Source organism: Artemia franciscana, unplaced genomic scaffold (genome assembly GCF_032884065.1).
Source record: "Artemia franciscana unplaced genomic scaffold, ASM3288406v1 PGA_scaffold_89, whole genome shotgun sequence".
In the NCBI taxonomy this organism is placed as follows: Eukaryota; Metazoa; Arthropoda; class Branchiopoda; order Anostraca; family Artemiidae; genus Artemia; species Artemia franciscana.
In genome coordinates, this window is record NW_027062717.1 from 1,452,126 (window position 1) to 1,467,169 (window position 15,044).

General features: G+C 34.1%; 1 protein-coding gene across 2 annotated transcripts in view; it reads right to left on the reverse strand.

Moving 5' to 3' along the window:
* LOC136042256 (prickle planar cell polarity protein 3-A-like) overlaps positions 1–15,044 on the reverse strand; it is a 236,940-nt gene that overhangs the window by 60,522 nt on the left and 161,374 nt on the right. The gene's annotated exons all lie outside the window — the stretch shown is intronic.

A 15,044-nucleotide genomic window follows, 5' to 3' on the forward strand; every position in this document is an offset into this window, starting at 1 on the left:
GTATTCAGTGATCCGTACCTTGGAGTAAGAGTATCTGGCGGTATCTTAAAGGGATACTTGAGACCATAAAGTTTTCCAGAAGCGTTTAGAAGCACTCAAGTCTGTTTTTGGATTCGTGTGTCTGGTTTAAGATAGAGCGCAAATAGGACAAAATTCTGACACAAGTTCCAATGATTAAAAACACCATTGAACTGTGTAGGATAAATCAAAATATATTTCCATGTATAGAAATTTAGTTATATATAAGTTAATTTTTTGTATACTTGGATGCATTCCATGTACGGTATTCAAATTCAGTCTTAGTACAAAGCAAGAATACAACTGTTGTTAGTGGAACTTAATATACACTCTACTTATACAGGTTGGGGGAGCTCCAGCCTCGATTTCCCCGAAATTCTAAATATTCTCAAACTTACCGGCATTTCTTTTTTGAATTAATAAAATACGTTTTATATTCTCTCCCTACCCAAAAGAAATTCATGCTTATGTATCTAAATTGTATCTTTTTTTTAAGCCTTCTTTGGCCTTTTTTTTATCATTAATTAAGAAAAATCATCGAAAGAGATTTTTTTTAAAGTAAAGAACCTTAATAAATCCTAAGCCGCACAGAAATAAAGTCCTTTAATAATTAAAATTTTCAACGACGCAAAATTATAACGAAACCCGTGAAAACTGAGGGTTTCATGGTACGAATGAAACTCAAAACAAACAGAAATGAAAATAATCAATAACATTACATTTTTAGACAATGGATTATAAAAGACAAAAAAAAAACAACCGTGAAATGAGTAAAACTAAAAATGAATACCCCCCCCCCTCTCTAAACCTTCTAAAAGCTATTTTCATCATTCATGTTTGAATGAAAATTATAAGTATTTTGAATTGTGTGGCTTAACTTTGAAAACATTAAAAAAAAAGAAAAAAAATCAAAAATCAAATAAAATCAAGATAAATATTGAGATGGTTGGAAAAAACTAATAAAAATAAGCTAAATATTTGAAGGAAAACGATTTCACTCCCTGTAAGTTATATTTATTAAATATTTTTGGGTGATTCATGTTATCATCATAAAAAGAAAATATTTACAAGGTATTTTGTTTATAGCAAGGCACAAGTGACGCAAAATCTTTAGAAGATTTAGAAGAAAGTCAGTAGCGCCACAACCGCTCTTATCAATTTAAAGTTTATTGCTTGGTTAAGGGTGACTTGATTTTTCATTTCAGTTTCTACTTGTTCTGGGATTTGTTTTTTCCCTGGAATTTTCAACTAAATACCCTTTACCATTATTTATAAATTAGGTAACGGCTAAGTCTGGTTAAATCTTGGTTAAGTCTGACTTGATTATTCATTTCAGTTTCTACTTATTTTGGATTTGTTTTTTCCCTAGAATTTTCAACTAAATATCCTTTACCGTTACCTATAAATTGCAGAAACACCCTATAAAACCTGTATGAACACAGCATCTCTTACGGTACTTCAACATCCCACTCAACATTGTCTGAAAGTTTCAATTTGTTACTCTCTACCTTTTCCGAATTATTGCAAATACTCTCTTTTGGTCAACTAGATCCATATAGTGCCTTTTGACTTAATTTGGCATTCCCTCAACATTCACTGAAAGATCAAACTTAATCCTTGTATATGTTCCTTAAATATTGCACATCTGACCTTCTGACAGCCTGGAGGCATTTAAGGTATTTTGACCTAATTGAATATATCCTCCACATCCCCTGAAACTTTTAATTTAATAGCCATAGCTGTTTGTGAGATATTGCAAATACGCTCTTTTGACATCCCAGATGCATATATAGTGTTTTGGTTTATTTAAAAATATTCCTTAACATTCCCTAAAAATTTCAACTCACTACCATTAGCTGTCACTAAGACGTTACTTATATACCCTTTTGACAGCCTGGATATGCATAGTAACTTTTGATTTATTTCATCATTTTCTCGACATTCCCTGAAGGTTTTAACTTAATATACTTGCCGTTCCTGAGATTTCGCAAATAGGCCTTTTTGACAACCTGGATGGACGGTTTTTTTTTACTTTGTTCATTATTTTCTAAGATTTTCAGTTAAATACCCTTAGTAGTTCCATATACATGGTAGATAAGCCTTTTGGAAATGTGATCACAAAGTCAGCGTCTTTTGATTCAGACGGCATTGCAGATGGGCCTTTTGATAACCGAGATATGATGAATGTCTCTTGAATTAGTTATAAGCCCCCCTCCGCACCTCCTGACGTTCCGACCGAATATTCTTAGATGTAATTGATATATTACAGATGTATAGTTTTGAAAACCTGGATACCCATAGTTCCTTTTGATTTTGTTCAACATCTATGTTTCGACTTAATACAATTTACATATTCTGAAATATTGTGCATTTAAAAACATTTTGTTTAATATTTTTCCACTAAATTTGACTTTTCTCTTTCCCGTGAAACATATTTACGCTAAAGTTTTTTTTATTGTTATAAAAAGTAGAGTTGTTAGAAAAGGTCAAACTTTAGCCTATAGAGTGGGGCATTGAGGAGGGAACAGCCCTTTTCATATATAGAATAATTTCTGTTCGTTTTAAGTTATATTATCTCTCCTTACTTTCAGTTGAAAATTTTTTTTTTATTTATTTAATAGACTTAAGAGTCGAACAATATTCAAATCAAAAAATTATGAACCGAGTTTTATAATTTACGCTGTAGTTGTGCGCAATTTTCGGGTTACCGACAGGTATGACTATATTGAGGTATGGGCTTTAGGCATACTGATGAATATAACTGTTGAGAAATCGGCACAGGGCATTGCTAGGATATTCTCCTTAGAAAGGCCATCCAAATGAATGAGTAGTTTCAAGCAAAGCTATAGACCAAGCACTTAGTCTGAAACATTTGTCTGTAAGCTAAGCGAGTTGGGTGTTTACTTATGTCAAAAAGATATTATATAATTTACAAATTGTTGTGTAGCGCACATCGGTTTTACGACCACACTGAGGCTCTTTTTCTGAGCACAAGGAAGTATTTGATCTTTTTCATTTTTTTTCTTCGCTATTTGTTGCCATATATCCTGGGTTTTCTCGAAACCAGGATTGTTGCCATACTCTATTTGTTGCCCTATATCCCGGGTTCAACGCCTCGCTCTTTACGCTAAAGTTTGACTCTTTCTCTCAACTATACTTTTTAAAACAGTAAGAAAATTTACCGTAAACAGCGGGGCGTTGAGGAGGGAACAGCCCTTTTCATGCACGGACTAATTTCTGTTCGGTTTAAGTTTAAAAGTCGCTCCTTACTTTCAGTTAAAAAACTGAAACTTAATTCTATTTATTTAATTTCTGAAAGTTTTTGAATTAATGCATGTTTTGATTTTGACTCTCGGCACATGAAGAATTAAAATGAAATTTGCATATTAATTTATTTTTTTGGCTAAATGGCCTTCTCATAGTTTTGATCGGACAGTTTTGAGAAAAAAGGAGCGGAGGAGTAGGCCTAGTTATCCTCCAATTTCTTAGCTATTTAAAAAGGCAACTAGAACTTTTAATTTTTTACGAGCGTTTTTATTAGTGAAAATATACGTATCTTACGAATTAACTTACGTAACAAACATCTATATTCTTATGTTTTTATTACGTATATGAGGGGGTTCACCCCCTCTTCAATACTTCGCTCTTTACACTAAAGCATAAATTGTTTCCCAATTCCTTAAGAATGACTCATGAATCACAAAGGCCGTAGAATAAATAGTTGAAATTGATAAAATTATTTAGCATAAAGAGCAAGGTATTAGGAGGAAGAGGTGAAACCCTCATATGCGTAATAATTTCTGTTCGTTTTAAGTTTTAATACTGCTCCTTACTTTCAGTTGTAAAACTTTCCATATTTATTTATTCATTATTTTCTAAGAAAATACAAAAATATTATGCGCCTCCTTCATGAAAAGTTTCTTCCGCCATGAGAAGTTCCTCCATGAAAGTTCCCCAGCATAAAACCCTCCCCCCAACCAAGAAAATACCCCTGAAAGTGTTTGTACACTTCCCAATAACCATTACAGTATGTAGACACTGGTCAAAGTTTGTAACTTGCAGCCCCTGCCACAGGGACAGTGGGGGTGTAAGTCGTCTCCAAAGACACAGTTATTAGGTTTTTCGACTATTTTGAATAAAATGACTATCTCAGAATTTTCATCAGGTGACTTTGGGAAAAAATGAGTTTGGGAGGGGGCCTGGGTGCCCTCTAATTTTTTAGTCACTTAAAAAGGGCACTAGAACATTTAAATTCCGTTAGAATGAGCCTTCTCCCGACCTTCTAGGACCACTGGGTCGATATGATCACCCCTGGGAAAAACAAACAAATAAACAAACAAACACGCATCCGTGACTTGTCTTGTGCCAAAAAATATAAAATTCCACGTTTTTATACATAGGATTTTGAAACTTCTACTGAAGGGTTCTCTGGTAGGCTGAATTTGATGGTCTGATTTTTTTTTAAGGATTTTATGACTTTTAAGGGGTGTTTCTTCCTATTTTCAAAAATAAGGCAAATTTTTTCAGGTTAGTAACTTCTGATTTGTAATTTGATCAAACAAACTTATCAAACAGACCGTGGTAACGAACTGTAGTAAGGAGCGACCCGGCTCAATAGTAACCAAAACCCTAAAAAATGGAATTTTTACACCAATACCTCCATCAAAAGAATTGCATTTTAATGTTGATTTTAAATATATATATTTCATTAAGTTTAATCTTACCCATCGAAAGTCACGAGCCTGAGAAAATTTGCCTTATTTTAGAAAATAGGGGGAACACCCCCTAAAAGTCATAGAATCTTAACGAAAATCACACCATTAGATTCAGCGTATCAGAGAACCTTATTGTAGAAGTTTCAAGCTCCTATCTACAAAAATGTGGAATTTTGTATTTTTTGCCAGAAGGCAGATTACTGATGCGTGTTTATTTGTTTGTTTGTTTTTTTTTTTTTTTTTTTTTTTTCAGGGGTGATCGTATCGACCCTCTTGTCCTAGAATGTTGCAAGAGGGCTCATTCTAACGGAAATGAAAAGTTCTAGTGCCCTTTTTAAGTGAGCAAAAAAACTGGAGGGCACATATCCCCCTCCCACGCTAATTATTTTTACAAAGTCAACAAATAAAAATTCTGAGATTGCCATTTTATTCAGCATAGTCAAAAAGCCTTATAACTATGTCTTTGGGGACGACTTACTCCCCTAAAGTCCTCGTGGGAGGGGCTATAAGTTACAAACTTTGACCAGTTCTTACATATAGTAATGGTTATTGGGAAGTTTAAGGACGTTTTCAGGGGGACTTTTCGGTTGGGGTGAGGGTTTGAGAAGAGGGGACATGTTTGGGGAACTTTCCATGGAGGACTTTGTCATGGGGGAAGAAAATTTCCATGAAGGGAGCGCAGGATTTTCTAGCATTATTTAAAAAAAAACACAATGAGAAAATAAATATGAAATTTTTTTTTTAACTGGAAGTAAGGAGCAGCATTAAAACTTAAAACGAACATAAATTGTTACGCATATGAGGGACTCACCTCCTCCTAATACCTCGCTCTTTACGCTAAAATATTTTTAGTAATTTCAACTATTTATTCTGCGGCTTTTGTGATTCAGAGGTACTGACTGTATATATGAGTTGAACCCCTCATATATGTAATATAAACATGAGAATACAAAAGTTCGTTACGTAAGCCAATTTATAAGTTACGTATATCTTTTGCTAATAAAAACAGTCGTAAAAAATTAGAGGCTCTAGTTGCCTTTTTCAGTAACCAAAAAATCGGAGGGCAACTAGGCTTCCTCCCCCGCGCCTTCTTTCTCAAAATGATTCGATCAAAACTATGAGAAAGCCATTTAGCAAAAAAAAATAAATAAATATGCAAACTTCGTTTTAATTATTCCTTTGCGGAGAGCTAAAATCAAAACATACACTGATTCAAAAACGTTCAAAAATTAAATAAAAAAAACAAGTTTTTTTAACTAAAAGTAAGGAGTAATATTAAAACTTGAAACGAACAGAAATTATTTCGTATATGAAAGGGGCTGCTTCCTCATCAACGCCCCACTCCTTACGCAAAAGTTTTTTTTTACTGTTTTATAAAGAAGAGCTGAGAGAAAGAGTCAAACTTTAGTGTAAAGAGCTGGGCGTTGATGAGGAAGCAGCCCCTTTCATATACGAAGTAATTTCTGTTCGTTTTAAGTTTTAACGTCACTCCTTACTTTCAGTTACAAAAACTTGTTTTTTTTATTTAATATATTTAAAATCAGCATTAAAATGTGATTCTTTTGATGTAACTGACAGTTCGTTACCACGAGCTGTTAATATGCATATTTCGGTTAAAATATTAAATCGGTTTTAAATAATTTCAAATATTTGTGCATGAGAGCTACAATGCATTAGAGCAGTATTAAACACGCTTGGTTTTAAGATCCATAGATACAGCATTAATAGATAATGCTTGAGAAAAATTAGTGTTATAATTGGCGTCTCAAACCGAATCATTGCCGCTTCAAATGTTCTTTTCCAAGATACAAGTAGGAAATTAAAACCAAGCTAAATTCCAAATTAATCATAAATATAGACGTTTTTATATGAATATGTGAATAAACTGTTATATCCTGAAATAATATTAACAAAGCTTATGACATGAGCTCTGTCGCCAGGAAGTCTCCCAAGTGTGAAGTGTTAAAAGAAATAATGTATTTACCTCACTGGTACATAGTTTCATTTCTCATTCCGTCAGCTTTCTTTACATATGTATTTTTTTTTTTTGTGTGTTTTCCTCTTTCCAAAAGAAGGGTTGTCAACCCACCTTTTGCTGGTGTCCGTAAATGACGAAGTTTTCTGACGAAAGTGAAAATCTGTATGAAACAATTCGAATAAAGATTATCAACTTAATGTGTAATTCTTGGAAGCTAAAAAACGGATGAGGTTAACCACAACAATCTGAGCAGGGTTTTTCAGTAGCTATTCAAGTTGAAAGTGGATTTCTGATCAAACCGTAAACAAAATATAATTGCCTTTCATTTACACTTTTCTAAAGCTATTTACCTTTAGTAAATGAGAAAACTGAACTGGTCATTCACACAAAGTTGTTTCCTGACTAGATTAATAAAAAAAAACAAGTTTTTTCAGCTGAAAGCAAGGAGAAACATTAAAACTTAAAACGAAAAGAAATTATTACATATATGAGAGGGGTCACCCTCTCCTCAATACCTCGCTCTTTACGCTAAAGTTTAATTTTTGCTCCGGTTATTTAAGAATGACTCTTGAATCACAAATGTCATTTAATTAGAATAATATACTCTTTTCCTCCATGGAAAGTTCCTCCAACATGACACCCCTCCACTAAAAAAATACCCCCTGAATAACGTCTGAATTCTTCCCAAAAATCAATACTATATATAAACAATGGACAAAGTTCATTCCCTGTGACCCTTTCGCCGGGGACTGTAGGGGGCAAATCTTCCTCAAAGACATAGTTACTAAGTTTTTCGACTTTTCTGAAAAAAGGCTATCTCAAAATTTTGATCGAGTGACATTGGGGAAAAATGAGTGTGGGAGGGGGCTAGCTACCTTCTAATATTATCAGTCATACAAAAAGAGCACTAGAACTTTTTACCTCCAGTCAATTGAGCCCTCTCCCGATCTTCTACGACCACTGGCTGGATACAAACAACCCAGGGGAAAACAAACAAACAACAACAACAAAAAACTCGCATCTGTGATCTTTCTTCTAGCGAAAAATGTAAAATTCCCCATTTTCGTGCATTGGACCTTGAAGCCTCTATGGTAGGGTTCCTTGTTTTGTTGAACCTGATGGTGTCGTTTTCATTAAGCATAATTGATGTTCTGGGGGTATTTCCCCCTTTTTTAAAACCTGGCTAAATCATCTCTGTCTCGTAACATTTGATGAGTTACGTTGCTTACTAAGTTGCAGCTATCCCTGCAACCTAGCAGAGTCTTATCATAGTTTCTTCTCTAGCTGAGACCATGATGAGACTGAAAATGTCTTCCGTGTGTCTTTGGAACATTTTCACTAGCAAGCAAAGATATTTCCAAAATAATACATTGTCAATTACTGACGAAAGCTCTAAGAGGTTGATTTTTAAAGCATTGTTAACCTAAACAAAACATAATTGTTACTGATTCCAAAATTAAAAATAAATTGGTTCAGTTTCAAGTTGCATGTCATGAGTAATTGACGGAGGAGGAATATATCCGAAAATTGAGGAGAGGAGATGTGAGAACGTATCTAAGAAGGTGTGCAATCTTGAGGGAAAGTGCATTATCAGATATAAAATATCGCTATTACTCAATATCGCTGTTTCCACTACTCTTTTATCCAAATTTCACGTGTTAGCTGACTTTCGCTAGTATGAATTTACTGGGTTGAAATTTACACGATTGCATTTTGTAAGAGATAAACTTACAAGGAAGATTTAATACAAACAGTTAAATTTTTAGCTTTAGGGGTCGCAAATAGCCCTTTAAAAACACAAATTATTCAGATTTTTATTTCCCTGAAAAAAAATTCAAAAAGGCATAATCTCTTGAAGTAGAAGGACTGCCTAAGAGAGCTACACTTTTCACGCGCTTAATATGATTTAAAGAAGGTTTTAAACACTCTCAAAGCCTAAACTGCCAAAATCTGCTTACTAAACTCAAACCTTACCAAACCTTACCTACTTACCAAACTCAATCGGCCAAAACTCAATCTGCCAAAACTCATCCACACAAAATTCAACTTACTCATAGCTCAAGCCATATAAAATTCTACCTTTCGAAGGAATGAAGCCACCAAAACTCAACCAGCACAAGACTCAGCCGAGAAATAATCAGTCCAAGTAATTAAAATCTCACAAATTTCAACCCAGCAAAACTCAACTACAGCAAAATTCAGCCCATGTAAAGAATAAGTGCAATTATATGCTACTATTTCCCAGTTTTTCAAGAGTTTAGTATCCTTCGGGCCAATCTGATACGAAGAGGGGATTTCCCGTCTCTACAGGCGTGATAATAGCTATTGAAAAACTGCTGAAAATGTTTCGAACCCTAGACTATTTTCAAATAAACTGCTGAAAATCCTTTAGTACACAAGTTTTGCCCGTTACTGTCAATGTTTTGCATGCAAAAAAAAAGAGAGAACATAATTCTTACCATTATGAAAACATACGAGCAAAACCAAACCTTTTCGAGAAGCATATAAACTAAAAGCAAAAATATAACAAAAATGCTTTTTCAAGTTTAACCCAGATGTCTAACTTATAAAGTAATTTTTATCTTTATTATCTTTTTTATGGTAATTAAGTGCTTCTTTATTTTTTATTATTTTTTTTAGTTTCTAATTTTCAAGGCCTTACCAAGGATCAATTTGTTCAATCAAATAAGTTCTATAAGAAACATAATAATTTCCGTAAATCATTTAAGAGAGAGTCTTGGGCCACAGCACCCTAAATTTCTGGAATAAAACAGAGAAAATAGAAGCTTTGACAGAATTGGGGCCGGATTGTTTGCATCATAAAATATTAGGAGAAGAATGAAACATAAGCCCAAATTACTGTATCTCTTGTTGCTAATAGTTCACTCTTAAGTGCCAAACTAATATAAAACTGAAAATAAAGTTTATTCTATAAAAGAGGTTGTACAATTCTAGCTCTTGGGTATAAGGTTTCTTGGGTTTAGTCTTAGGGTTAGTCTTAGGGTTTATAAGTCTTAGGGTTTCTTATAATCTTGGAAAGTAATAGAGTTAGTTGAATTAGAAATTCAGAGCCGTAGGCTTTATTATATCCAGGGAAGTTATTTTAAAGTGTCTACTTCCCCCGCTCTCCTTAGAAGGGTGCCACTTTTTACGGGATAGCGCAAACTTTACGTTCTAAAAGCAAAATTAAAAAAAAAAGATGCCGTACAAATGAGGCATGATGAAAAACCCCGGGGCTCGTCCTGGGCAGAATCGTGATTGATAAGGGTTTAAAATAGTTTGGGAAATATGTTTTGAAATTTCATTAGATTATTGGAGCTTTGTTTCCAAAGCTTAGAATAAAAAAATGTATATATTAAAATATATATATTAATAATAGACATTTTATAAAAATATGTCTAATGAAATCAGCTTCATTTCATTTTCCGAAATCAAAATGTATCTAATTGTATGTACCGATTTTTAAAATATATCACATAAATTTTTTAAAGGCTAGAGATTCCGATTATATGCTAGGCTTTGGTTATGCATTATTTCGGAGTGCAAAAATGAAACACTTGGTCAAATAAGCTATATGTTTAACTTAATCAAAATGGTTTGGTTTTGCTCGTACTTATCCTCATTTTTGGTTGGAGGTGCAACATTTTCCTTGGAATTTTCCTCGACCTCTTCTACTTTTTTCTTCGAAGAGGTGGTCTTTTTCACTTTCTTTGTTTTCTTTTCAACAGAGACTTGCACTTCAATATCTGCCATGATTGAAATCACAAACGAAACTAAAGCACTAAGTTCTCCCCCGCAGTAGCTTGTAAATTAACACTGGACAGAAATAGACGGGAACCAAGAGGTTGCCTTCGTAATGTCGCAATTTCTTCTAAGGAACTAGTAGAACCTGGATAATTACCAGGACCTTGAAGGATGTCTTCTTTTTAACAAAGCTTGTCAACGGTCTTGTCGAAACTAGGTGTGACATCTGTTTTTGCTAATTTTTATCCAAGATGATCTGATTATCAATTTCCGGGTAAAAAAATATTTACCATCTTGAAAGGAAATATTCTGACAAATTGTGATAATTAAAAAGAAAGTAAAAAAAAAGTCAGTTGAAATTTACGGAAAGGTGTGGACATGCAACAAAGATTTCTTTAAAAACGTGTCAAGTCTAAAGAAACAGAGAAAACAAACGGCAATCAATCATTTTTGCCAGTAGACGGGGAGGTGATTATAGGTAGGGGTAAAAAAATATTCCAGATAGTTATAATATTTCCCACAAGATTTTATGACTTCGTTCTCTTGGATGTTTGTCGTCTTCTAGACGCTCGAGAGGGCGGGGGGGGGTCAAATAGCCATTTTCCCCAAATCTCCCCTGCACTGGCTCGACCCATGTTGTTGTATGGCCTTAGCAGGGTTTAGCCAATGTTTACCTGCAGTGGGCGAAAGATAGTCCCGAAACAAAAGTAGGGACGAGACTGTAGATATCCTTCTTTTAAAACCACAAGCTAAGAAGTTTATTTATTAACAAATAGACTGTTCAAAATTTTCCACCTATAGGGAGTTATGCCCTCTCTGACATTGGTAAAAACATATTTTTGGAAAGCCAATGGCTTTGGAAATGCTCAGGGTTAGGTCGGGTAGTTTTTTGTTTCTCAAATGTAAGGAGCCAAAAAAAAGAACGGTGTATTTGTTCTTCGTAATTTTTCAAATTGTGACAGATGCGAGATCCTCGATTTTTCATGACTTTTTACTTAAAAAGAAGCAATGTATTTTTTCATCTGCTGGTGGCTAGAATAAAAACTTTAGTAAGACAAAAGTTTATATATATATATATATATATATATATATATATATATATATATATATATATATATATATATATATATATATATATATATATATATATATATCTTATAATCTTCAGATATTTGTTTTGTGGTGGAGATTCCAGCACCTCCTTCACATCACTGCTGTCAACCGTTTTTGAAATAGCCGGAAGCGTATGTCCATAATTCTGGACTATCTTTAGGAGATCCTAATTCGTTAGAGGACATAGTTCTTTCGCATTAGAAGGTAAATTTCGAAGATATTTCTTTACATATCATCCATTTAGCACCGGAAGCTCGACGCGATTCGGCATTATCAATTTAAACCCCAGCACTCGACATGCGGCATACATGGATTGTTGTTGTCACTTGTCTTGTAACTGCAGACAATTTGAGCCTTTTCTTCATTTTACGACATGACCATAGGTTTAAAATACCCACTCTGGGAAAAATATGAACTTTTGAAAGGTGTGACCTATTCAGATCGTTTTTGTGGTCAGAAATGTCAATTTATCAGTTTTAACTAAAAAAAAAAAAAAATAAATATGAAATTGGTTTTGAGACCGGGCCCCAGCATGGTTGCGCAAAAGGCTTGTATATATTGATTCTCATTGTCACTTATCTTGTAACCGCAGACAATGTGGGCCTCTTCTTGATGTCACGGTGTCACCATAGGTTTGATACAAACACCATGGTAAAAATATAAGTTCTTGCTTAAAGCTGTGACCTTTTTAGATCGTTTTAGCGGCCAGAAATGTCAATATGGAAGTTAAGAGAAAAATCAGGTAGCCGATTTTGAAGCCAGGTCCCGGCACTCGGCATGCTGCTACTCTTTCCTCGGGAAAATGGAGGGATCCCCGGGGAACTCATAGAAGGTTGAGGAGTCTCAATGACTTGTAATAAACAGTTGTATTACCATTACGATTCTTTTATCTAAGTTATATACACAGTTCTGTGGAACAATCAAATATTGATTACCTTGTTACAGTACGGTGGATGAAAGTGTGCCACTTGATCAGAGGTTTGTGGGTTGAATGCTGCCCGTGGTTAGGGATAGGTCCTTCTTTAGCTTCTTCTTTACATTCTGTATTTCAGCTACGGTATCACTTGTTCTTTTATTGTTGACTGAATATATCTTCATATCAACCTTCCAAACCCAGTAATCTTTAAAATCATTTTTAAAAGCAGCTATGCAAGGTTTAAGATTTCTTCTTTTTTCAAGGCTTTTGAATTATTGTAATCCTTTGTTAGGTATAGGCTATTTATTTGTACTCTAGGCACTATAAAGCTATTTAAAAACACTGAGCCGTGCTCCTTTCATAATGTTTCATTCGTCATAGATGTAATTCCGGTAATTCGATTTCATTAAGTTAATTTTGTTATGGTGAAAACTGTAAGCTCACTGGTTCTCACTATTCTGTCGTATCTCTTTTTATACTATAAGTGGAAATAACCTATTAGAGAATATAACATCTTTTAAAATTTTTAGGTATTTCTCTTGTTTCAATTAAAAAATTATATTTTTTTTTTATGACACACCATAAATGTTTCTATGGCTTATCTTGTCAATAATTGGTTCCTTGTGTAATTTTGCCTGCATCATTTTAAAACGATACAATCGCTACTAAGGCAAATATGACATATGTATGCTTTTCGAATGTACTCATAAATATGACGTCATATACATAAAAATAAAAACCCTACAAAGAGAAAAGTCAAGTCTAACCTTTTTTTTTAGTGAGATGCACCGACCTGAATCGATGCTCAGGTCTAAAATGTAAAAAGAAAGGTTTTGAAATAAACAGCCATGATTATTTTACATCGAAGACTTGCAGCCTAAACATGAGGAAAAAAATTATTATAATATTCCCTACAACACCAATTTCCCTTGAGACAGGTAGGATTGAACCGGAGTTCCCTTGATCAAGTTCTACAGCAGTCATCCATTACACTGCCACAAGATAACTATTAAACTGGTTTATCTAAGAGATTGTTAACATATTTTTGATGGGAGAAGCTTAACGAATGGCTAATGTACATCACATTCGAGTAATCTACTAAGTATAAGCAATGTCTTTTTAAGACACAAAAAAATGTTGAACAAATTTTGAAGTTCAGTTCAGAATCGCTAAAGTTATTACATAAATTGCAATAGTATTTATGATGCCTGAGCAATAGTTTTAATGTTTTTATTTCAAACTAGAAAAATACCAGAAAAAAATTATTATAATATTACCTACAACACCAATTTCCCTTGAGACAGGTAGGATTGAACCGGAGTTCCCTTGATCAAGTTCTACAGCAGTGGATTTTTCGCATCGTAGTTTATCAAACAGTTCGTGGTAACGAACTGTAGTAAGGAGCGACCCGCCTCAATAGTAACCAAAACTCTAAAAAATAGAATTTTGATACCAATAGCTATATCAAAAGAATCGCATTTTAATGTTGGTTTTAAATATATAAGTTTCATCAAGTTTAGTCTTACCCATCAAAAGTTACGAGCCTGAGAAAATTTGCGTTATTTTAGAAAATAGGGGGAAACACCCCCTAAAAGTCATAGAATCTTAACGAAAATCACACCATCAGATTCAGCGTATCAGAGAACCCTATTGTAGAAGTTTCGAGCTCCTATCTACAAAAATGTGGAATTTTGCATTTTTTGCCAGAAGGCAGATCACGGATGCGTGTTTATTTATTTTTTTTTTTCCCAGGGGTGATCGTATCGACCCCGTTGCCCTAGAATGTTGCAAGAGGGCTCATTCTAACGGAAATGAAAAGTTCTAGTGCCCTTTTTAAGTGACCAAGAAAATTGGAGGGCACCTATGCCCCTTCCCACGCTAATTATTTTCCCAAAGTCAACGGATCAAAATTCTGAGATAGCCATTTTATTCAGCGTAGTCGAAAAACCTTATAACTATGTCTTTGGGGACGACTTACTCCCCCACAGTCCCCGTGGGAGGGGCAACAAGTTACAAACTTTGACCTGTGCTTACATCTAGTAATGGTTATTGGGAAGTATACAGGCGTTTTCAGGAGGATTTTTTTAGTTGGGGGGAGGGGTTGAGAAGAGGGGTATATGCTGGGGGAACTTTCCATCGAGAATTTGTCATGGGAAAAGAAAACTTCCATGAAGGGAGAGCAGGATTTACTAGCATTATTTAAAAAAAAAATTAAAAAATAAATGTGAAAAAGCTTTTTCAGCTGGAAGTAAGGAACAGCAATAAAACTTAAAACAAACAGAAATTATTACCCATATAAGGGGCTCACCTCCTTATGATACCTAGCTCTTTACGCTAAAGTATTTTTAGTAATTTCAACTATTTATTCTACGGCTTTTGTGATTCAGGGGTCATTCTTAATGAATTAGGATAAAATTTAAGCTTTAGTGTAAAGAGCGAGGTACTGACGATGGGGCAAATCCCCTCATATATGTAATAAAAACATGATAATACAAAAGTTCTTTACGTAAGCTAATTTATAAGTTACGTAAATATTTTACCAATAAAAAGATTCGTAAAA